At 32.3% G+C, this 26,712-nt stretch overlaps 1 long non-coding RNA gene across 3 annotated transcripts in view; it reads right to left on the bottom strand.

Moving 5' to 3' along the window:
* The window catches only part of LOC127835378 (uncharacterized), a 46,750-nt gene extending 20,287 nt beyond the window's left edge, over nucleotides 1–26,463 (bottom strand). Inside the window, exons 1-4 of one of the 3 annotated variants that reach the window (XR_008028497.1) lie at nucleotides 26,057–26,459; nucleotides 25,582–25,674; nucleotides 25,117–25,283; nucleotides 24,115–24,614 (exon numbers count right to left, since the gene is read on the bottom strand). This is a non-coding gene — a long non-coding RNA (uncharacterized LOC127835378). Of the gene's footprint in view, nucleotides 1–24,114; nucleotides 24,615–25,116; nucleotides 25,284–25,581; nucleotides 25,675–26,056 lie in introns of those variants that run through there. The other 2 variants (XR_008028498.1, XR_008028499.1) reach the window with 2 other exon arrangements.
* Nucleotides 26,464–26,712: the final 249 nt, after the last annotated feature.

Below are 26,712 nucleotides of genomic sequence, written 5' to 3'. Positions count from 1 at the left end.
GGACGGTCTCGGGACCGGCCTGATCGTCCGGTTTTCAGAGAGTTCCGGTTTACCAAGAGTTTTCATATTGCCGAAATATACATGGTATGCATTGTGTACAGAATCACATAAAAATAAAACAAACTATATTCATTTACATGTACCATGTGATAATTGTACGCAGGTACTGATGATGTTAATTGCATTCTTAAAAAAATGTGTTTTTAATCGATTAAAAGCAAAAAAAACACTCCATACCGACTTGTTTTGATTAATCCCAAAGTAAGCATGGTGCTTTATACATGTACGTACGTGGCATTTGTCATACAGGCGAGTGACGACACAAATAAAATTGTTGTAGATACACGATTTATTACTCAATACATACATGTACCACATTTCATAAAACATACACACAAGCAAAAAACAGCGTCATAATTATTTTTTTAGATATTCATAATCTCGAAATCTCCTGGTAGACGTTCTTTTTCTTCAAGATGTCGCCGACAGTTGACTTCCCGATCTTGAAGCGCTCGCCGAGTGCCTTCAGAGATGGTTTTGGTTGAGCAGTTGATTACGTGATGAGCTTTATCTTATCCTCTAACGTAAAATACCTGAGATCACAAGAAAGTGATCGTCGCAACGGCATGCATTAATTTTTTAATTAAATTGTTTATCATAGGCGATAATAAATAATTTATAAAACGATCGAGTCAATCACTTTTTTGGTGTTACCGCACTTCTATTATAGACATTCACAGTTTGTTTTACATTACTTAATCGGACTCCCATAGCGCGGTAACGACTTGACACCTTTATGCTATGTTAAATCCAATTATCGATAATTGCGCGAGCAAAATGTGTGACACCGCACTTGCTGTGCTGACTAGGTATTGTTATTTTCACGCCTCGGGCATCTTGAGAATTTAGACCGTCCGGTACACTCAATGTGTTTTACGTTGAAAATGACCAAATTTACGGAGATACCCGTCCGGTTTCCGGTTTTCAGAGAGTTCGGTTTATTCAACATTTTTTAATAAAGAAATAGAAGAAGAAAATACGGGACTGGCCCGACCGTCCAGAATCGGGACAGTTCCGGTATTCAGAGAGTCCGGTATTCGCAGAGTCTACTGTACACAAGCATACCAAATATGAAGGTTACATCTGAAGCGACAAAGAAGTTATGAGCATTTTTCGAAACCTAAATGCGGACCCTAAGTTCAATGTCAAGGTCAAAGGGGTAAACATTTGTGTGCCTGTGGGAAGGCCTTGTCCATATACCCATGCATACCAAATATAAAGGTTACATCTGAAGCGACATATAAGTTATGAGCATTTTTCAAAACCTAAAGGCAGATTTCAAAACCTCAACGCAGACCCTAAGTTCAAGGTTAAGGGGGTAAATATTTATGTGCGCATGGAAAGGCCTTGTCCATATACACATGCATACCAAATATGAAGCCTAATAGAAGTTATGAGAATTTTTTTTTAAGTGTGACGGACAGACAGACAGACAGACAGTGCGATCACTATATGCCCTCCTTCGGGGGCATAAAAACAAATAATCGTAAAAGCATTGTCTAATTTGCTACACATATTGTGTAAATGCCAATTATTTTTTAAATATTGATTGTTTAACCCATTAATGCCTAGTTGACTCTCCCATCCTTCTAAATTGGATCAATTTATTTCCAAAATTAGGGATGACTTAGACTAGTATATTTATTTCTATATTTAGAATATTTCTTACAGAAATTCCTTTAAGCAAACAGCGCAGATCCAGATGAGACGCCGCATCATGTGGCGTCTCATCTGGGCCTACGCTGTTTGCCATGGCCTTTTTTCTAGACGTTAGGCATAAATGGGTTAACAGTATTTTGATGTTTATCATCCCATGAGAATATTTATTTCATGATTTATATCAAAATGATAACAGGCATTATGTGTTTTCCTTTCAAAATGATGACTGAAGTGAATTGATTGATAGGAAAGATATAAACAAATAAGGGTAGCAAGGGTGCCTGCCTGCTTCTTAGGAAATATCTGATATGTAGATATTTTTGCCGTTATTTTATTGTTAAGACATACAAAATGTAATCAAATGTCTCACTTGTTTTGAAATTGTTTTCTTTTAGTTTATAAAGTCTTTACCTCCTAAGTGGACACATGCATACAGGAACAGAGGCTAGGGTCTGGTAAGCCAGATGGGCACATGCATACAGGAACAGAGGCTAGGGTCTGGTAAGCCAGATGGGCACAGGCATACAGGAACAGAGGCTAGGGTCTGGTAAGCCAGAGACTCTACCTCCCAAGTGGACACATGCATACAGGAACAGAGGCTAGGGTCTGGTAAGCCAGAGACTCTTAGCTGACTTATGTTCACATACATGTACATGTTTATACTGATCAGAACTACTTCAATCTTTTTTAAATTTAGGAATCAAAACAAAAGATTTAATTGTCACATACATTTCGATAAAAACATGTTTCACTGAAATAAGCATTCGCTTGATGTCTTTCTGGTGGAAAATGTACTTGGGTTGATTACATTAATTACATTTAAACCTTTCCCACTCAGAAGCAAAGTGAAAATTGTTATGTGCAAACAGCATAAAACCAGAACAGCCTGCGAGTAACTTCCAGTCTGTTCAGATTTTTATGCTGTTTGCTGCTCATCAGTATCTGAGGGTTGGAAATGAAGCCTTTAAAACTTGAATCTAGCAAGAAAGGTCTGTAATAAAATTAAACGTTCTTAGGTACTACAAATGTGTGAAAATACATATCTAAGTGGGTCAGGGATAAAAACGGGTATATTTAATCAGATATGAATCTTAAAAACACAACACTTAAATGAACATTCCATACAAATCAAGTATATATACAAAATTAACAAATTCATTTTTAGAGATTTCATATCAATTATTTTAATGGATAATTATAGTAAAGCCTTTGATTTGTCTTAACACTGTATAATCATTATTACTCATGAGACATGCATTTTCTTTGATTTCCTGGGTAGCATATCCCTCAATTGAATCCTTTAATACCACTAAGATACAAATTGTGACGCATTTGTAGTCCTATAGAAAGTTACATTTAATTAAATACCTTTCTTACTTAATTCAATTTTTCAAGGCTTCATTTCCAACCCTAAGCTACTGATGAGCAGCAAACAGCATAAAACCTGAATAGACTGGGATTATTAATTACTTGCAGGCTGTTCTGGTTTTACGCTGTTTGCACATAGCCATTTTCACTTTGCTTCTGAGTGGGAAAGGATGAACACAAACCTATTGGAAAATGACTGACACAAGATCCTCTTTTTTCTCCAAATATCAGATATTCAAGAACGTATGTGTGCACAAAAAAGTTATTTTTTATTAAAAAAAAGTGGAGCCTGTAAAAAAATCAAATTGTTTTACAAATTTCGACAATCTACTGTATGTTTCAATAGAATAATATGAGCCTAGTTTTGGGAAAATTGGGCTAAATGCACGTGCGTAAAGTGTAATCCCAGATCTATTGGCCTGTCATTCAGAAGAGGCTAAGCAGAGATATCATTTTCAATTTTTACCGAATTATCCTTTTTAACCCCCTTCACCACTTATATATAAGATATATTAAATCAAAGGTCTTTCTTACTTGATCCAAGTCTTTAACAGATGTTTGGATTTTCTGTGTCCACACATCTTTCATGACTGTTTAAGTGTCTGTGAGACAACTTGTTTTTCACTGCTTTTGGAATGGGGCTTAACATTTTACCACTTAAATACGTATTTTCATGCCTTTGTAGTCCCTTAGAAACTTCTATTTTTAATTTAAGGCCTTTCATACTAGATTCAAGTTGTTAAGGCTTCATCTCCAAACCTTAGATACTGATGAGCAGCAAACAGCATACAACCTGAACAGACTGCGAGTTACTCGCATGCTGTTCTGGTTGTATGCTGTTTGCACATAGCCATATACACTAGCTTCTAAGTGAGAAAGAGTTAAGGAAGTTGCTTCTTTAACAAAATTCCAGTTAAGGCTGAAAGAGTTGTCCCTAATTAGCCTGTGCAGACTGCCAACAATCCTATGCCCCTAGTGTGCCTTTAACAAAATCCTGGAACAGCATGATTATTATAGTAGGCCATTTCGATAATAATACAATGTAGGCTCAATACATTATATCCTTTAAAAAAATAATAAGCTGATAATTACTTTAAATATCACTGAATGGTGCCCCATTTGTGAATGACTGACTGTTGCCTGTGGCATGTTTCACTGTACTGAGTTCTGATCAGAGTGTCATAATGGTCAGGTGTGAATATTGGTTGTATTGTTATTTGGATATTAAATGGAACGGATGTGTTTTTACTTCATATGGTAACAAGTAATAAATATATATTTATATTGTGTCATATTGTTTGTAAATGAGTAATTGCATGTAAAATTAAAATGTTTTTAAGAAATTTTTGTAAGGGATCACAACATTAATTACGATACGAATAACCCATTTTAAGAAACAATATTACCCTTACCTTTTTCCACTGATCCATTCCTGTAAACCTGCAATAACGATTGAATATTTATTCCATCTTTATATTCAGCATTTCCACAACCTGATGGATTCCAACCTGAAAGCAGCACCTTCTACAATAAAAAGCATCCCTGATCCAACAGGTCTTCTGATTCATGGACTTAACTGTGGACTGTGTAATAATGGACTTTCCAGAAGGCTGACAATGATTTCGGTGCATGCAAAATTGCTTTATAACTGGATACAAGGTTTGAGGTAGGACTTGAGATTGTTTTGAGATGATCCCTTTTAATTTTATTGTTTGTTTTGTGGCGTCTGATCAGGATCCAAACTGTTTGCTATTCTGATAGTATTCCTTTAAAAAAAATCTAAGAAAATGCTTATTTTAGAAATTCAGCAGACGACAAATTTCCCAGAATGCAAAGGGTTAACCAACTAATACTTTTCCTGGTATAGCTGCTTCACCAGTGCTATGTGCATCAATTTATGACAGTAACTGACATAACTGTCCTTCTTAGCTTGTTTGCGTCTATAACAAAATAAATCAGGTTGGTATACTGGTGTAGCGTAAAATCTGCAAGACCCGTAAAATATGCAAACGTGCATGTGCAAAGCGATCACATCATCCGACGTAAAAAGTGCAAGTTGCATATATACATATATCAATAAATGTACGAAAAGCAATGATAATTAACCTTCTTATCATGATATAATATCAGCCTCTTAAGCCATGCTGTTGATTGGAAAGATGTCACACAGAGCTAATTTCTTGCAACATTGAATGTCGACACTCTGGGAAAACTGGGCTAAATGCATGTGCATAAAGTGTCAACATAGATCAGCCTGTGCATAAAGTGTCAAGCTAGATCTCAGCCTGTGCAATCTACACAGGAAGACACTTTTCACATTTGTGGTGTTTTTTGTTTACAGAAAGTCCTTCTTTAAGAAAATCCTGTCTAAGCCTAAAATGTCGTTCCTAAGAATGAGCTTGTTGACACTTTACACTACTGTATATGTATTAAGCCCAGTTTTCCCAGAACTCTGCTCTATTGGTCTGACAAGAATTCATTGCAGAAATTGTGAAAGCTGCTTTCAAGTCGACATATTGCTCTTTGTAATGTGAAACTCAGGGAAATAATATGCTGCTGTGTTTATTTATTATTATTTTTTATAATTAATGACAACATTATATGAATGCTGCTAATATTGATGTTCTTGTTTAGTTTTACTGAGCAATTTTCTATATGTATTGATCATGTCATAATTGATGAAGGATATATTAACCCATTTATGCCTAGTGGACTCTCCCATCCTTTTAAATTGGATCAATTTATTTCCAAAATTAGGGATATCTATAACATTTATTTCTATATTTAGAATATTTCTTACATAAATTCCATAAAGCAATCAGCGCAGACCCTGATCTTTGTCTACGCTGTTTGCCAAGGCTTTTTTTCTAGACGCTAGGCAAAAATGGGTTAATATAAACTGTTTTGCAAAATAGGAATTCTGTCACCTATCAAAAGTGGCATAACGTAGCATGTTAGATTGAGAATTGGTAACAGTACGTGAATTATTTGACTTTGACAATTATACAAGTGCATAGCATGTTAAACTGAGACAATGGTACCAGTACATAGCATAGACTTAAGACAATTTTACCACTGTACCTAGCATGTCTGACTAAGACAATGGTAACATAATGCAGCAGAAAAGTTGACATTAAATAGCATGCTAGATTGAGACAATGGTAACAGAACATGGAATATTTGACTTAGACAATGGTACCAGTACATAGCATGTTAGACTGAGACAATGGTACCCGAGCTTAGAATGCCAGACTGAGACAGATTAGATGTAGACAATGGTACCAGCACCTCGCATGTTATACTGAGACAGTGGGGTCAGTTCATAGCATAGACTAAGACAATGGTACCCGTAGAATGTCAAACTGAGTGAATGGTACCAGACCATAGCATGTATGACTGAGACAATGGTAGCAGCACATAGAATGTCAGACTCTGACAATAGTATCAGTATGAAACATATTAGACTGTGACAAGGGTACCAGTCGGTAGCATGTTAGACATAGACAATATTTAATAGTACCAGAATGTAGCATGTCATGCTGAGACAATGGTACCAGTATGTAGCATGTCAAACTGAGACCATGGTACCATAGCAGCAAGTGAGAAGCATGTTCGACTGAGACAATGGTACTTAAGTATGTACCATCTTAGATTGAGAAAATGGTATCAGTACATGTCATGTCAGACTGAGACAATGGTGCCAGTGAGTAGCATGTTAGACTGAGACAATGGCACCAGTACGTAGCATGTCAAACTGAGACAATGGTACCAGTAAGTAGCATGTCAAACTGAGACAATGGTACCACTATGTAGCATGTCAAACTGAGACAATGGTACCAGTACGTAGCATGTCAAACTGAGAAAATGGTACCAGTAAGTAGCGTGTCAAACTGAGACAATGGTACCACTACGTAGCATGTCAAACTGAGACAATGGTACCACTACGTAGCATGTCAAACTGAGACAATGGTACCAGTACGTAGCATGTCAAACTGAGACAATGGTACCACTACGCAGCATGTTAGAAATACAATCATATCAGTTTAGTAGCATATCAGACTGAGACAATTTAATTTTTATCTGTATGCAGCATGCCAGACTGTGACAATTGTACCATTACCCTGCATGATAGACTGTGACAATGATACCAGTACAAAGCATGTCAGAATGAGACAATAGTTCCAGTATTAAGCATTTCAGACTGAGATAATGATACCAGTACCTAGCATGTTAGACTGAGAAAATACTGTCAGTGCATAGCATGGCAGACTGTGACAAAGGTTCTAAAATGCTGCATGTTAGACTGTGACTATTATACATGTACATGGTAAGACAGACTGAGAAAAAAGTACCAGTACATAGCATGTCAGACTGAGATAAGTATGTAGAAAGTCAGACTGAGACAATGGTACCAGTATGTAGAAAGTCAGACTGAGACAATGGTACCAGTATGTAGAAAGTCAGACTGAGACAATGGTACCAGTGTGTAGCATGTCAGACTGAGACAATGGTACCAGTGTGTAGCATGTCAGACTGAGACAATGGTACCAGTGTGTAGCATGTCAGACTGAGACAATGGTTTCAGTACCAAGCATGTAAGACTGAGAAAATAATGCCAGAATGTAGCATGTCAGACTATGACAATGATATCAGTACGTAGCATGTCAGATTGTGATAATGGTACCAAAAAGTATCATGTCAGACGACAATGATATCAGTAAGTAGAATGTAAGACTGTGACAATGGTACCAAAATGCTGCACATTAGACTGTGACAATTATACATGTACATAGCAAGACAGACTGAGACAATAGTACCAGTACATAGCATGTCAGAAAATAATACCAGTATGTAGAAAGAAAGACTGAGACAATAGTGCCAGTGCGAAGCATGTCAAACTGAGAAATAGTTCCAGTATGTAGCATTTTAGACTAAGAAATTAGTACCAGTATGTAGCATGTCAGACTGAGAAAATAGTTCAGTAGCATGTTAGAATGTGACAAATATAGCAGCATGCAGAGTGTGACGATGGTACCATAATGCTGCATGTTAGACTGCGACAATGATACCAGTACATAGCATGTTAGAATAAGACAATGGTACAAGTGCAAAGCATGTTAGAATAAGACAATTGTACCAGTACAGTGATTTTTTTTGCCAGAAATTACAGCCGATATTCAGCTGCTTCCCAATTGCAAAAAATGACGTTTTTTCCCAAAAATTTGATTAAAATTTCCCAAAAAAAGACAAAATTTTCCCAATAAAGCCAATAAGATTACAATGTAATTTAGCAATAATTCGAACGAGTGCCGATCGAGTTGCTGAGTCGTCGCCGAACAACAACTGACTTACGTATTTTTAGCGAATTTGGCCAATACGATTTTACGTTGCTATCCACATCTCTCTCTATATTGCGGAGGATACCGACGATAGTCGATGTATCCCGATTGTAAACGCCTGTTTTTACACACGCCCAAGATGGCGGCAAGCAGACGAGAAATTTGCGATGCGCGGCGAAAATGATAAATAACATTCAAATTAACAACGGATATCATATGGTTATTACGGAATAATTTGATGCGTGTGTCAATTAACGCAAAATATAACGTTTGAGATAAAAACAACAAATATTTATTACAAATCTTCACAGTGAATGTGCATCACGGAAATCAGTGTTGGGAAATTGGAGTTAGTCTACCGTTACTCACAAAGTTAATGCATTTAAGATGAGTATCATTTGAAAATGGAAAGAGACAAACATGATATGATTTATATGTTAGTGGATCTGTGTAAAATCAGATTCATATGCATATTCTGCTTTATTATGTTTGTCACGCTTTACAGTTTACTGAAATAGCATTGAAGTGCAAGATGTTGAAAGGTAAAGAAATTAAATTTAAAAAAAATTAACTCCATATAATACATCATTAACATAGCAAGACCACTAAAGCGTTTTTTTATAAATATGTGTTAATGTTTTCACCATATGATATTTAATTTAAAAGAATACTGAATTTAATTCTTACTGTTAAAGAGGTCATGATTAAATGGTATATTTAAGAATCTATATAGATTATTGCAAGTTCAATATGAATGTGGAAGGATATTAACTTAACATTGTCTTTATTGTAAGAACACATTAAATTAATACTTTATAATATAAAAATGCTGTCAAACATACTTTAATAATTTTAATTCTGTTCTTATAATCATATTTATAATGTTTCCCAATTGCATGGTTTATCGCGCTATTTTTCCCAATTTCATGGTTTATCGCGCTATTTTTCCCAATTTCATGGTTTATCGCGCTAATTTTCCCAATCCAAAAGGCACTGGCTGTAAGAAAAAAAAGCAAAAAAAATCACTGTATGTAGCATGTTCGACCTAGGTAATTCTACCAGTGTGTAGCTTGTAAGGCTGTGACAATGATAACATTAAATAGCATGCCAGACGAAAACAACAATACCAGTGCATAACTTGTCAGCCAGAGACAATTATATCAGAATATAGTATGTCAGATACAGTGACTATAGAACCAGTATGTAGTATGACAGACTGAGTGAATGATACCAGTATGTAGCATGTTAAACTGTCACAGTGATACCAGTACGCAGCATGTTAGACTAAGACGATGGGACCACTACCGACTGAGACAATGGTAACAGTACATAGCATGTCAGACAGAGACAACAGTATCAGTATGTAGCATGTTACACTGAGACAATGCTACCAGTACATCGCATGTCAGACTGATGCTATTTGACCAGAATGTAGAATACTGGTATCAGACTAAGACAATGGCACCAGTATGAAGCATGTTTGACTACGATAATAGGACCAGTCAATTGTAACCGTCGGTAGCATTTTGACTGAGACAATGGTACCAGGACGTAGAATGTCAGACTGAGACAGAGCTTCCAGTACATAGCATGCTAGATTGAGACAATAGTACCAGTATTGTAGCATTTAAGACGTAGACAATTATACCAGTAGGTAACATGCTAGACTGTGACAATGATACCAGTACATAGCATGTCAGACTGTGACAATGGAACTTATATGAAGCAAGTCAGACTGTATCAATGGTACCAGTACTATCTTGTCAGACTATCACAAATGGACCAGTATGTAGCATGTTAGACTGTGGAAATGTTACCAGTATGTAGCATTTCAGACTGAGGCAATAATACCAGTGAGTAGCGTAACTGTTTTCTCCCCACGGTCAGTTAGTTAGCGCATGGCCCAAAACAACATGGATGTGTATAGGCAATTCTTCAAGATGTCAGTCAGAAAAGAATTTGTATTAAGTGGTCAAGAAACTAGTATCATAAGATCCATATTAAAGTTGATATTTTCATATTCTTCTGATAATGATCATAAAAGTTGTTCTTTAGAATTAAAATTACTTTTTAAAGATCTGTTTTTATTTACCAATCTGTAATATTCTTCACTCTTTACAAGATTTGTTGTTGACTTGTTGTTATCGGGGTTTAACGCCATTTTCAACACAGTACGTAACATTGCAGCAACAAGATTTTTCACTTATTCGAACACGAAGCAAGATGTTTTAGCATTTATTCATTATTAAATCACAAAACACATAAGGAATATTCATGATAAAGTTCTTTTTGATAAAATATAGCAATATAATGTTAATATAAAAAAATGGTAAAAATATTAAAAACTTCATGTTTTGTTAAAAATGCTGATTAATCGATTAATCGCTGATTATGGCCTCCAATTAATCGACTCGGTTTTGGGGAACCGATTCCAACCACTAGTTGATAGGGAAAAATACCAAGGACAAGAGTTCATAGGTGAGATTTGGTTGTTAGCATGGTCAAAGTACCAACATAAATTTGATTGCAGAGACAGTTTGACATGAATCTTATGGTCATTTCTTTGTATTATAGTTAATTGATAAGATTTGGTTATTAAAATGGTCAAAGCACAAACATACATTTGATTGCACAGACAGTTGACAGGAATCTAATGGTCATCACAGTCTAATTTCTGGAAATTTTCTGCATTCTGAGATCAACAGTAGAGACATTAGTACTGACAGTGTGTTTATGATTCAAGCAATATAGATGGAGGGTTGTTTTGCCAGGCAAGTTAAATAAACATTCTGTTGTCTGAACAATGTTGCCATCATCATTAAGAGGTTCCAACCATCCATCATTTTGCTCTGAAGAAATCAGTCTGTCTTCTATAATTTCAAAGTCCCATTCTTAATGTAACAGTTGATGGTGGTGTGATTAAATTTGTTGTTTCAACTAATCATTTCTGTGGGTACCAGTAAAAGAATAGTTTCACTTAAAGCAAATTCTTTGAACTAGGATGCTTGACAAATTAAAATTATATAGATTTTAAAACATCCTTCCTAAATAATCCAAGTAACACCATGTGATCCTGTATGGTCAACGCATTATATGGATATCTTCTAAATTATCCATCAACTTAGGATAAGCAAATTAATCCATGAATTGCAAACTGCAGGTGGTTCACTGGTAAAAAAACATCCCTGGATAAATAAAGGCCTTCTTCCATCCAGCGGATGACACAACCCATGTATGTCTGGGTAAATACATTACAACATTGGTCCATCCACAATCAAGTGAATGACGTAATCCATGTCCGTCTGAGTAATTGCAACATTGTAACACCTCACGGAGAATGATTCACAAAAAGCGAGGGCTTGAGCTGGTCATTAGCATTGACAGTTATGTCGTAATCATTCATGCAAAAATGATATGCTAGATCGTAGTTCAAGTGTTGTCCCCTCTCCCACCCCTTTCGGAGATACTTCTTGACCATTATCCAAATTCATATCTCGCATCCTGAGACAATGCACTTCACCAGTGTACCTGTGAAAGTCCGTCTTCACATTTCTCACTCATTATGCAACTGAAAACATCATGTTTCCAAAATAAGTAAAAGTGAATTTGAAGCATGAGAACTTTGTCTGACTTACTACTTGAAATAGTAGTGTTTCAAGTGTACAGATAATCACATTTACAATAACAAACTCTGACCATTTTATATGATATTTTAAACAAACACTGCAGACTTGAAGAGACACATTTTCCAGTGCGGTTTCAGTGCTGTAACAATCTCACGTTGTTGGATCACAGGGAATTCTGTTTAAACTGTAACAGTTGAAGTGATTATTTTCAATTTGATATTTAAGTTTTAAAATCGTCTCATAATTTCCACAGATCACACCATCTATTTCTTCTATTCTTCTTGTATATTTACGCATAGTTCAAACGCTGAAGATTATTTACATCGATTCAGCTTAAACTTTCTATGGTTATTCCGATCTGAAGCCAGTCTGAACTTTTCCTCAGGTTCCACTAAACAGCTAGCAGCTGACCCTGTGCTTAATACATCACATAGACCCACAGTTATTCCAAAAATTGGAACATCGGCAATTATCATTGCAATTATAACGTCAATTATCACGATGAAGCGCTGTACAATGTCCATAGTTCCAACCGCAATAAAACACTCCCCAGATGATTGCTTCCAACAGCTCACTGTAATCCTGTCGTCTCTGATTGATGGTTGCTATTAATATATCCCACTGAAAACTACCTGTCCAAATCGCTGTTGATTTTTATTATTCATTTCAAATTTTAAGTCCAACGTGTATCCAATAAAGGCTTTTCACCAGCACCACAACAATTGAAGTGTTTTAAGGCCCATTTCTGTAAAACTGCATCAAAACAGAAATAATTGAAGTTTCATGTGTTAAAGTCCATACATCTGTCAAAATAAATTTTGCAGAAATCCTCGAAGTTTCGCGTGTTAAAGTCCATACCTCTGTAAAAATAAATTTCACAGAAATCGTTGAAGTTTCACGTGTTAAAGTCCATACATCTGTAAAAATTAATTTCACAGAAATCCGACCGCTGTACACCAGTGTAACCTTTTTCTCCCCACCGTCAGTTAGCGCATGGCCCAAAACAACATTTATTAGTTTGGGCAATTTCTCAGCGGTAATTTTGCTGCCACCAGTCCATGTTGATGTGTTGGACAATGATTAAATCCAAACTGAGGCGAATGTCTTCTTCTAAACTTTATTTCACAATCACTCTTAACACTTTTATTAAAGAAATACACTAGAAATACACTCTTCTGATTAGTAACAAAAAGCATATTTAAAACATTAAAGTATTGATATCAAGACACAAGTTTTCAATATTATATATTAAAAGCATCCTTCTGTTTCCCCTGTCCTATTCTCTTTTTTTCCCCCTCTCAATCCCCAAAACCCTTTTTTATACTATTCAAATATGCTAATTTCTGACATTTGCAATTTGTATGCACATTTCTGTCAATATGCAAATTTCTGGGAATTCTCAGAAGTGACTATGATTTATAGCAATTAGCAGAAGTAAGATTTATAGCTTTTAGCAGAAGAGCAATTTGCAGAAATTAAGAGATATGTGAGTCACCCCTCACCAGAGAGATGGACTACACCTGGTATTTATCAGAAGTGTGTGACCTGCAATAAGATTACAGAAGTATCCATTACTCCCAACTTGAACATAATTAAATGGCCAAAATAGGCTTATTTTTAAAAAAGGCAACACTAGCATGTTGTGACAATGATACCATAATTATTTTGTAGTATTTCAGATAGCATCAATGGTACCAGTACATAGGCTTAGCATGTTAGACTGAGACAATGGTACAAGTGCGTAGCAGGTCAGACTGGGACAATAATACCAGTATGTAGCATGTAAGACTGTGACAATGATACCATAAAATTATGTAGTATGTCAGATAGCATCAATGGTACCAGTTCTGTACATAACATGTTAGACTTAGACAAGTATACCAGAAATACTCAGTATGTAGAATGTCAGACTGTGTGACATTATGGTACAAGATCATAGCATGTCACCAGATTGAGTATGTGAGATTAAACACATGCCTTAACTAGATTTTCTCAAAGAAGACACTTAATTCAAACAAGAAATACCATTAAAGTAGAAAGTTTCATTCCTGATTAGCCTGTTCCACATGCACGAAGCCCCATTTTCACACAGCTCCGCTCATATGCAGGTAGAACCTCCACCCCTGACTACCCATCCTATTCCCATATGACTTAGCACAGAATACCCCCACCCCTGACTACCAATCCTATTCCCCTATGACTTTGCACAATCCTGTAAGAGCATCATTATAGGTAGTATAGGTCATTTAGATAATAATACACTTTCAACTCAGTACATGATAGCCTTTAAAAGATTTTCCACACTTTTCTATATTTATTGATCATGTTATAAAATTGCTTTATGATATATTTGTTGTACAGTAACTGTGATGGTTCAATAAAATGCACGACTCCACAAAGTTTTCATTGAGATTTATTTTTCTGTTATATCTGAAACACAAACTCTCTATTAAGTCTTTGAACGATTTTGAACAACATGATTCATGCAAGGCCTAACTGCCCCACAACTACAAGATGTTCTTCCTCTATATATAATGTTGCTGCGTGTGTGGTACTGTTCGAGCTGATTTGCCAACAAACTACATTTATGGCCACGTCTGAAGATCACATAAAGAGAAACAATGAAAAGGTAGCAAGATGACAACTTTGCAAATCACTTATGCAGGGAACCAATGAAACATAGCAACAGGAAATAACTAATACATAAAGAAGAAACCCACCTTTGTGGCTTTGACAAATTGATATGCTTGATGTGTTAACCATAATTTCATTGTCAATTTATATTTGTTTGTTTTTCAATGTATTAGGTTTTTATGTGATATGTTAATCAAAATACCGTTGTTAATTTGTATTTGTTTTCTTTTCTTTGTTGTACCTGTTTACGTGATTATTCAAAATCGTTATTAAATACATATATTTTTTGTTTTTACGTGAAGCATAAACCAGAATTGGATTGTTAATTTATATTTGTTTTCTTTTCAATATTAATTAATGTTTTCTAGTGATACATGAATCAAAATTTATTTGCGAATTTATATTTGTTTTCTGTTCTATGTTGTATGTTTTACCTGATACGTTAATAAAATTCTATTTTTTATTTACATATGATTTCTTTTCTATGTTGGATTTTTTATGTGATACAATAATCCAAATTCAATTGTTAAATTATATTTGTTTTTGTTTCTATGTTGAATGATTTTACATGATTGTTAATCAAAATTCTTTTCTTTTCTATGCTGTATGTTTTATGTGATATTTTAATGAAAATTTGATTGCTAAATACTATTTGTTTCCTTTTACATGTTGTATGTTTTCATGTGATATATTAATAAAAAAATTGATTGTAAAATTATACTTGTTTTATTTTCTATGTTGGACATTTATACCAGTGATACATTAATAAACAAATATTGTTCAAATTTGTTTTCTTTTCTATGTTTTATACTTTTACATGATATGCTAATCAAAATAATATTGATTTTTTTCCATGTTGTAGGTTTTGGCATGATTTGTTAATTAAAATTCCATTGTTAAATTATTTTTTTCTTTTTCTATGCTGTATGTTTTTTTTGTGATACATTAATCAAAATTTGATTGTTAAATAATATTTGTTATCTTTAATATACTTTTTTTTACGTGATCTGTTAATCAAAATTTGATTGTTAAATAATATTTGTTTTATTTTCTATGGTGTAAGATTTTACATGATTCGTTAATCAAAACTTGCTTATTAAATTTAAATTGATTTTCTTTTTATAATAATGTTGCATGTTTTTACGTGACATGTTAATAAAAATTAGATTGTAAAGTTTAACTTGTTTTATTTATTTTCTATGTTGTTTGTTTATACATGATATGCTATTCAAAATTAAATTCTTAAATTATATTTGTTTTCTTTTCTATTTTGTAGTTTTTACATGATACATTTATCAAAATTTGATTGTTAGATGGTATTTGTTTTATTTTTGTATGTTGCAACTTTTGATTATTAATTATGTTTGCTTTTCTTTTCTCTGTTGTTTATTTTTTAATTATATATTTTATCAAAATTTGATTGATAAATTATGCATTTTTTATTTCTATGTTGCATTTTACTTAGATATGTTAATTAAAATTCAATTGCTAAATTATAATTGTTTTCTTTTTTATGTTGTAAGATTTTACATTATATGTACCGTAAAAATGCAGTCATAAGTCGAGATTTTTTTCCTCACAATTTTGATTAAATTTACAGTCTCGACCTATGAGGTCGTCCATAAAAAATAATGATGACATTCTACTAAGATCGATCCCCGCGGAAATGTTTAATGTTGTTGTTGTTGTTGTATAGAAAACTTGTTGAAATACGACACACAAAATTTCCTCTTTTAACTGATAATTACCAATTAATATAACCACAGTTTGCCGCAACATTTCCCTCGTTTTTATTTTCATAATTTAATCCAAAGTTTTCATGTACGCAGGTGTTGTTTTTTTACAACTGAACGTGTAAACAAAAGATCAAGTCATTTTTAAAGAAGAGCGAGAATTGGCAATCTGTGTGAATTGACAGTTTGACGTCATCAAAGGAAAGCCGCTTCCTGTCAAGAAGCCATAAAGCATCACCCTTCTCGCCGATAAAATAAAATTTCTTTAATTTGTGAAGCGAAATGTTTAACCAATCGCGAGTTTTTTATTCACTGGCAATCGTCCAATTATGATTGAGCACGTGCATAGCTCCGCCTTTGAAACTGTTATGTAGAACAAAGGTGGAGTTAGCGGTCTATTGGTTATGTCAATCATAGTCATAAAAACGTGTTTACCGAGGAACTAAGCAATTGTTTTGATAGTCAGATAAAAGTACAAAGATTTGATTACAGTGATCACAGTGTGTCATCGGATTTTAAGTTTGTGGAATATTACTAGCGTAGAAAATTTAGTGCAAACTTAAAATACTAATTTATTAATTTGACTAACACATTTTATTTGTGAAAATGCCTCGAAAACGCCAACACCATGCGTATGACAATACGTTTAAAATACGCGTGATAGAATCTGCAGAGCAATCAATTAATAATAGTGCTGCTGAACGCGAGTTTGGTGTTTCGTATTTCGTTGATGTGTAAATTACGATGTACATGTATATAAGTTCTGGTTTCCTATGTTGTTGTTTTTTTTGTTTTTATGTGGTTCATTATGATTTGCTTGTCTTTAATTTCATATATAATTTCGATTTCCTAAATATATATCGATTCGTATTGATTATATTTAACAAAGTACATAATACACGTGTCCGCTATGTCTACGTCCTACAGTGCAATATTGACGTCATGGTCTATGTATAGAATAAAAACTTCCTGTGCATTTATAATTGCGTCTGTTTATGAAATTCTTGCACGGATAATTTCTGACTCGAATTATGACTTGGACATATGCAAAATCTCCGATTTTCGTTTCATTTTTTACCTCCCGACTTATGAGCCGGTAGACTTATGACTGCATTTTTACGGTGAATAGAAATCTGATTGTTAAATTTTATTTCTTTTCATTTACATGTTGTATGTTTTTTTAATGATTGGTTAATACAATTTTGATTTTTAATTTATATTTGTTTTCTTTTTTATGATGTTTATTTTTATGCCCCCTTTCGAAGAAAAGGGGGCATATAGTGATCGGACTGTCTGTCTGTCTGTCCGTCTGTCTGTCCGTCCTTTTGTCTGTCCGTCTTTCCGTCACACTTGGCGTTTAGGTTTCGAAAAATGCTCATAACTTCTATGTCCCTTGAGATATAACCTTCATATTTGGAATGCATGTGTATATGGACAAAGCCTTTCCACACGCACACACATTTTTACCCCTGTGACCTTGACCTTGAACTTACGGTCCGCTGAAGGTTTCGAAATCTGCGTTTAGGTTTCAAAAAATGTCCCTTGAGATATAACCTTCATATTTGGTATGCATGTGTATATGAACAAGGCCTTTCCATACCCACAAAAAATGTTACCCCTGTGACCTTGACCTTGAACTTAGGGTCCGCGTTTAGGTTTCGAAATCTGCGTTTAGGTTTTGAAAAATGCTCATAACTTCTATGTCCCTTGCGATATAACCTTCATATTTGGTATGCATGTGTAAATGGACAAGGCCTTTCCATACGCACAAAATTGTTCACACCTGTCACCTTGACTTTGAACTTAGGGTCCGTGTTTAGGTTTCGAAATCTGCGTTTAGGTTTCGAAAAATGCTCATAACTTCTATGTCCCTTGAGATATAACCTTCATATTTGGTATGCATGTGTATATGGACAAGGCCTTTCCATACGCACAAAAAATTTGACCCCTGTGACCTTGACCATGAAGTAAGGGTCCGCGTTTAGGTTTCGAAATATGCGTTTATGTTTTGAAAAATGCTCATAACTTCTATGTCCGTTGAGATATAAACTTTATTTTTGGTATGCATGTGTATAATGGACAAGGCCTTTCCATACGCTTACAAATTTTGACCCCTGTGACCTTGACCTTGAACTTAGGGTCCGCGTTTAGGTTTCAAAATAGGCTCATAACTTCTATCAAGCGTTTATAGGGGGCATAAGTCATCCTATGGTGACAGCTCTTGTTCAAGATATATTAAGCAAAATTCGATTGTTAAATTATGTTTGTTTTCTTTTACATGTTGAATGTTTAATCATGATGCGTTTATCAAAATTTAATTCTTTTCTATGTTGGATGATACTTTTATCAAAATTTGAATGTAAAGTAAAACTGTTTTCTTTTCTATATTGTATGTTTTTTTACATCATAATTATTTATGAAAATTTGAAAGTTAAATTATAGTTGTTTCGTTTTAATAGTGTATGTTGAAATGTGATATATAAATCAAAATCCCATTGTTAAATTATTTTTGTTTTACTTTATATAATGTATATTTTATGTGCTTCATTTTAAAATTTGCTTGTTGTATTTATTCTTAGGTTTTCTTAAATTCTGAATGTTTTTACATACATTAATGAAATTTAGATTGTTTAATTATATTTGTTTTCTTTTATGTGTTGAATTTTTTAACTCAATGGGTTAATCAAAATTTGATTATTAAAAATTATTTGTTTTTTTGTCTATGTTGTATGTTTTTGCGTGATACATTAACCAAGTTCAATTTTTGAATTATACTTGTTTTCTTTTCTATGCAGTATGATTTTATGTGATACATTAATCAAAATTTGATCGTAAATAATATCTTTTTCCTGTTCTATCTTGTATGTTTTGAGGATATATGTTAATCAAAGTTTTATTGTAAAATTATATTTGTTTTCTTTTCTGTGTGTATGTTGTAACCTGCATGATGTTTTAATCAAATTGCAATTGTTAAATTATGCTTTTCTTGTATGTTATCTGTTTATACGTGATACATTAATGACTATGCAATTGTTAAATTATATTAATTATATTTTCTATGTTGTATGTTTGCACATATTTTAATCAAAATTTGATTGTTAAATTATATTTGTTTGATTTAACATGAGGTACATTTTTACCTTACATGTTTATCAAAATTTGATTGTTGAGTTACTTGCTTTTTTTCTATGTTATATGTTTATACATGATACATTAATGACTATGCAATTGTTGAATTACTTGTTTGTTTTTTCTTTTCAATGATGTATGTTTTTACATAAAATTATATTTATTTTCTGTTACATGATATGTCAATCAATATTTGATTGGCAAATTATATTTGTTTTCTTTTACATGCTGTATGCTTTGAAGTGAAATGTTAATCAAAATAGTCAAAATTGTCAATATATATATATTATGTGTGTGTATTTGTTTTTACATACAACTTTTAATCAAAATTCATTTGTTAAATTATATTTGTTGACTTTTCTAAGCAGAATGTTTGCATGTGATTTGTAAACAAAAAAAACTGTTAAATTATTCTTGTTTCAATGCCTATCTTGCATGTTTAACGGTACGAGTTAATCAAAATTCTATTGTTAAATGATATTTGTGTTATTTGTGTTATTTTTCTGTTATGTTGTATATTTGACTGATTTGTTAATCTAAATTCCTTTGTTAAATAGTTTTTGTTTTATTTTCTATGTTTTTATTTGATACTTTAATAAAAGATTTATTGTTAAAATATTTGTTATCTTTTCTATGTTGTATGTTTTTATTTGATATGTAAATAAAAATTGGATTGTTAAATAATATTAGTTTTATTTACTATGTTGTATATTTTATGTGACATGTTTTTTTATTTATGTTGTATGTTTTCATTCACATGTTGTATGTTTTTTCGTGGTATGCTAATACAATTTTGATTGAATAATTATATTTGCTTTCTTTTAATTGATGAATGTTTTTCAAGATATGTAATAAGAAAAAAAGAGTGTTAAATTATGTTTGTTTTCTTTTACATGTTGAATGCTTTAATTGTGAATCAAAATTTTAGTGTTAAATTATATTTGTATTTTTTCTATGTTGTATGTTTTTACATGATTCAATTATAATTTATTGTTCAATGTTGTATGTTTTTACGTGAAATTACCTTAATCAAAATTTGATTGAAAAGTATGATATTGTTTTATTTTGTATGTTGTATTTTGTTTTTATGTGATATATTATTTAAAATATATTGTTGAATTATATTTGTTTTTTCTTTAACATGATGTATGTTTTTTATGTGCTTCGTGTCAAAATTTGATTGTTGAATCATCGTTATTTTCTCTTAACTCTTGAATGTTTTACTAGATACATTTATGTATATTTTATGTGATGCATGAATTAAAAATAGATTGTTATATAATATTTGTTTTCTTTTCTTTGTTGTATGTTTTTACGTGATACATTTATAAAAATTCAATGTTTGAAGAAGACTTGTATTATTTTATATGTTGTATGATTTAAAGTGATCAATTAATCAAAATTTGATTGTTAAATAATTTTTGTTTTCTGTTCTATCTTCTATGTTATGATGTGATGTGATGTGTTAATCAAAATGTGATTGTTAAGTTAAATTTGTTTTGTTTTCTATGATGTAGGTTTGTTTGTGATACATTGTCATCAAAACCGATTGTTTAATTATACCTGTTTTATTTCATTTGTTGTATGTTTTTATGTTATACGTTACTGGTAATCAAAATTCCCTTGTTAAATGATTTTCTTTTTCTTTTCTATGTTGAATGTTTTTATGTGAAAGATTTATCAAAATTTGATTGTTAAATAATATTTTTTATCTTTTCTATGTTGTATGTTTTTATATTATATGTAAATCAAAATTCCATTGTTAAATAATAAAAAAATCAATGTTGTGAGCTTTTATGTGATATGTAATTAGAAATTTGATTATTAAATTCAATTTCTTTTTTCTTTTCTTTGTTGTATGATTTTACGTGATATGTTTATCAAAATTGATTGTTAAATTATTTTTTTGTATTTCTATGTTGTATATAAATACAGATGCATTAATCAAACTTCAATTGTTAAGTTATTTTTCATTGTTGTATGTTTATATGTGATATGTTCATACAAATTTGATAGTTTTATCATATTTGCTTTTATTTCCATGTTGTATGTTTTTTATGACATGCTAATAAAATTTTGATTGTTTAATTATATTTGTTTTCGTTTACATGATGTATGTTTTTCAAGATATGTTCAGAAAATTGGAGTGTTCAATTTTTTTCCTTTATATGTTGAATGTTTTAACATATTTGTTAATCGAAATTATATTGTTATTTTTTATTTTTTATTTAATTATATTTGTATTTTTTTATTTTGTATGTTTTTACATGATGTGTTAATCAGAATATGATTATTAAATAATGTTTATCTTTTTGAATGTTGTGTGTTTATGCTTGATGCTTCTATCAAAATTGGAAATAAAGTAATACTGTTTTCTTTTCTATATTGTATGTTTTTTACATAATATATGAGTCTTGATATGATTATTAATTTATATTTGTTTTCTTTCACATGATGTATGTTTTAATGTGCTTCGTTAAAAAAAAACAACTTTATACTTGTTTTCTTTTCTATGTTGTATGTTTTTACGTGATGCATTAATCGAAATATGATTGTTGAAGTATATTTGTTTTCTTTCCTATGTTGTATGTTTAAACCTGAAGTGTTTAACAACAAAAAAATCGATTGTTCAATAATACTTGTGTTTTGTCTATGTTATATGTTTATTATTGATACATTGATCAATATGCAATTGTTAATTTGTTTCTCTATGTTGAATGTTTTTAAGTGGTACACTTATAAAAATATGATTGTTAAATAATAAAATAATATTTGTTATCTTTACTATGTTGTATATACATGATGTATTAATCAAAATTTAACTATTAAATTATATTTGTTTTCTTTTATATGTAGTTTGTATTAACATGATATAATCAACATTGAATTGTTAACATTGTACTTGTTTTCTTTTTTATGCTGTATATTTGTAAGTGATATGTTAATAAAAATTAAATGACAAATTATTTTACTTTTTCTTTTATTTATTGAATGTTTTTATGTGATAAATTAAGCAAAATTGTGTTTTTGAGTCGTATGTTTATCATCTTGACTTTTATATGTATAAACTATGTGTCAATATTGTTAGGTTACATGGAATAATTTGTTTTGTGAAACAGGGATTCTATTACTCATAAAAAAATAGCACAGAAACCACACACTTCGACAAATAATTTGTAACAATTTTCAGTGATACCTAATGAGACAAACTTGAGTCCATGTTCATAGATAGACCCCACAAATGTTTTCTTTTAACAGAGAGCAAATGATAAAAAGGTAGTTTTCAAACTAAAGTTTTCTAGGTGGGCACCACATCCACTAAACTTCTCACACTGTTACAATCGTACCAGTACATAGAATGTTAGTCTGAGACAATGGTACCATTACGTAGCATGTAAGACTAAGAAGGTGATACCAGTACAAAGCATGTCAGACTTTAACAATGAAAACAGAACAGTATAATTTCAGACTGAAAAATGGTAACAGTACATAGGATGTAAGACTGAGACAATGTAACCAGTATGTAGCATGTTAGACCGACACTGATACCAATATGTAGCATAATACAAGATGATGACAACGTTACCAGTAAGTAGAATATTAGACTATGACAATCATACATGTACATAGCATTTCAGACTGAGACAATGATATCAGTACTAAGTATGTTAGACTGTTAAGATGAATCCAGTATCCCTTCCCAAATAAGTGTGTAAAACTCGAGTTAAACACGAGTTTTATCCGTGTTAAACCAAGCGGTATTGGCAGTTGGTTTTTAGTGGGTTTTGGTATGTTGGTTTTTGTGAGTTTTGGTAAGTTGGTTTTTTCTGTGTTTAAAGTGGGTATTTTTACCAACTTGGTTAAAACTGAGTTAAACACAGAAAAAACTCACTTGTTACATAAATGTGGGCTTTGGTAAGTTGGTTTTTTGTGAGTTTTGGTAAGTTGGTTTTTTGTGAGTTTCGGTATGTTGGTTTTTTGCGAGTTTTGGTAAGTTGGTTTTTTCTGTGTTTAAAGTGGGTATTTTTACCAACTTGGTTAAAACTGAGTTAAACACAGAAAAAACTCACTTGTTACATAAATGTGGGCTTTGGTAAGTTGGTTTTTTGTGAGTTTTGGTATGTTGGTTTTTTGTGAGTTTCGGTATGTTGGTTTTTTGTGAGTTTTGGTATGTTGGTTTTTTCTGTGTTTAAAGTGGGTTTTTTTACCAACTTGGTTAAAACTGAGTTAAACACAGAAAAAACTCACAAAAACCAACATACCAAAACTCACAAAAAACCAACATACCAAAACCCACAAAAAAACCAACATACCAAAACTCACAAAAAACCAACATACCAAAACTCACAAAAAACCAACTTAAACACACTTCTGTCTACAATAGTGTGTTTAAGTTGGTTTTTGTGAGTCTTTTGTTCGCTTAAGGGATCATAAAATTTTGCTTGTTTGACCTGTAACCTTTGTAAAAAAAAATATTTACACCTTAATGGTAAAAAGGTTATTTGAGATAAAATCACAACAGATCATTACAAGCCCCATGTGATTATAAATAAAAGACACACACAATTTGCAAAAAACAATGTTTATATTAAAAAAAACAAATAATGTGAACATTTTTACAGTGCATTTTTAACAAAACCAGGAAAACATCTACCCAAGATACATTATCACAATATGCGAGCACATTTAACATAATAAATTAAAATAAATAACATTCTCCTCTTTGGGCTACCACAGGTAAAAATGGGAGGAAGGGTATGAACCATGATTATATACAGTTTCAGTTAGTGAGGGGTGATACAGAGGATAAATTTAATAATAATTGTTTTTAACTGTGTTGGTGGTACCGGATTTATAAAATGACAACATTAAGGAATCCTTCATCCTATCTTTTCCTGGAATAGCCCTTTACACATATTTACACCTATGAACAAAGGAACATATTGCTCAGCACTAAACAGTTTATATATTCTCCCCGCAGTACATGACACGAAGCCTCCTCAAGGCCCATCTCATGTTCTCTTCCACTGTTGATATGGGCAGGGCAAACTTTTTGGAGATGACAACTGAAATGTATATGAACAATCAATGCAGGATTTTACTGTACATTACAGTATTAAAAAACATGTAGAAGTTTATTCCACCCAAATCAAGTCTGATCTGAATGACTTGATTTTGGTGGAATAAACTTTTACATCAATATCATCAGTTCAGATATCCCATTTTAACATCATCTACATTAGAAGGATTTCAAAAGAGGTTTTTGAAACAAGGAGGCAAATTACTGTTGCTTGAATTTTTTTATCGTTCAAAATTAGAGCTTGATCGTTAACTTTATACTGGGGTTATTTTTGTCTGCCTATGTGTTAAATTCTCAAAACTTTTATACACAAACACAATTTTTAGTAACTCTTAAATTTTAGCAGTTGTATTAAATTAACGCAAGACAGATTATGTGCTGGAGTCAAATTTGAATCAATTGCATTATGTTTGTTTCAAAATGAATATGGAGGCAGTAGAACACCTATATATTTAAATCCCCTTTTTCCCTATAAAAAAGAATCATACCAACCATGGCGTAGTGTTCAGCAATCAGGAGACCCTCTCGAATCTCCCCCTTAGGGGAGGTTGAACAGCACTTCATAGAGCAGTCACCAGCTGATCAGGTCTGAAAACTATACTGTCATGGCCTTTGCGAGGTGCGTCTTGTGAATGATCTCATTTGAGATCAGGTCCTGAAAGATATTTTATAATGTAAGTGATAAATATTGCTGTTATGGTATATCTTGTTACTATAAATATTATTAGTTTAAATCAAAACAAGTTTGTTTGCTTGTTGTTTTTGTTTGTTTATTTTTGCAATTTAAATCCTGTGATCACATGTGACTTAACGCTTGTCATAAATAATTAAAAGAAATTACGTGTGGTAGAAAATACTGTTTGAAAATGTACCAAGATATGTGGTCTCATTTGGCTGTGTGGACTGGTCGGAAGTGTGACGCCTTTCAAATGCTAAAACCTGTATAGTTTTACCTCTCAACAAATCCAACTTTCCTTGGTCAAGGACAGGGCTCGGTTTTCCCACTCCTGATCTACTCAAGTTGGGCTGCTCGTGCAGGGTAAAATCTGGTGTTAAAATCCATACATCAGTTAGTCCCCCTTCTGCTGTCTTTTGGCAGGAATATTCTATCCAAAGAATCTTCCAATCAATGTAAATTTCACCTTGGGAGTTTAACCTTCAAATTTAAAATATAAAAGTTTTCATTGAATATGTGGGAAAGAAATCTGTTCATTAATGACCAGAAATAGGTATAAATAACATTTAAGATGACAATAATCATAAAATACAGCCATAATTATTCAAATGGTGTTGTTTTTCCTTATAATTGCATTACATTTATACTTATCCATTTACATTTCCCAGTGACAATACATAAATATGATAATGATCATAATTAATTCAATATAAAACTAAATAAAAAAGTGATGTAAAAATGAAAATACAAACCTAAAACAACTGTTCTTCAGTATTCCAAGATAACAGGCAGTTGATGAATTATGAGACCATATCACTTTAACCATCCACTTTGAATCTCCTTTGCAACAAACTTATTGTTGATTTACACATTGTAGTACATACACATTGTTTTCACCACACAATACTTCATGCTGAAAGTTATTCAAGACATTTTAAACTAGTATTATAAGTCTTAATGTTACTCAATTATACCTTAAAGCTCAAAGTCAGTTGATGAAAACCCCCTTTGTTTTCAAAACATAACTTCCTGTCTCCAGCCAATCAAAGTCGCTTGTTTTCAAATAGATGGTGGCTCAGCCAATCAAAAGTCTATCAACACCCCTTTGTTAGGCCTATAGATGGAGCACTGATACTGTGATAAGAATTAATGTTTATGATTTAATTTGGGGGGGGGGGGGGGGGGGGGCTAATCTCTTATGTGTGTCAGCCAATTACTAAATCTGAGAAATATCTACTGATTTCAACACCAACATATATGTATTTATTGAATAATACACAGCACCCTTAGCATATTATATTTAATTGTGAATATTTAAAAAAAAACATGCTGAATGGTGTTAGCAAATAATATTAATAGTATAAATATTATTTATTTTTATTGCCTTTTAAATTGTATGTTAAAGGTC

This window comes from Dreissena polymorpha, chromosome 6, assembly GCF_020536995.1.
Source record: "Dreissena polymorpha isolate Duluth1 chromosome 6, UMN_Dpol_1.0, whole genome shotgun sequence".
Classification (NCBI taxonomy): Eukaryota; Metazoa; Mollusca; class Bivalvia; order Myida; family Dreissenidae; genus Dreissena; species Dreissena polymorpha.
This window is presented reverse-complemented; position numbering and strand designations above follow the sequence as displayed.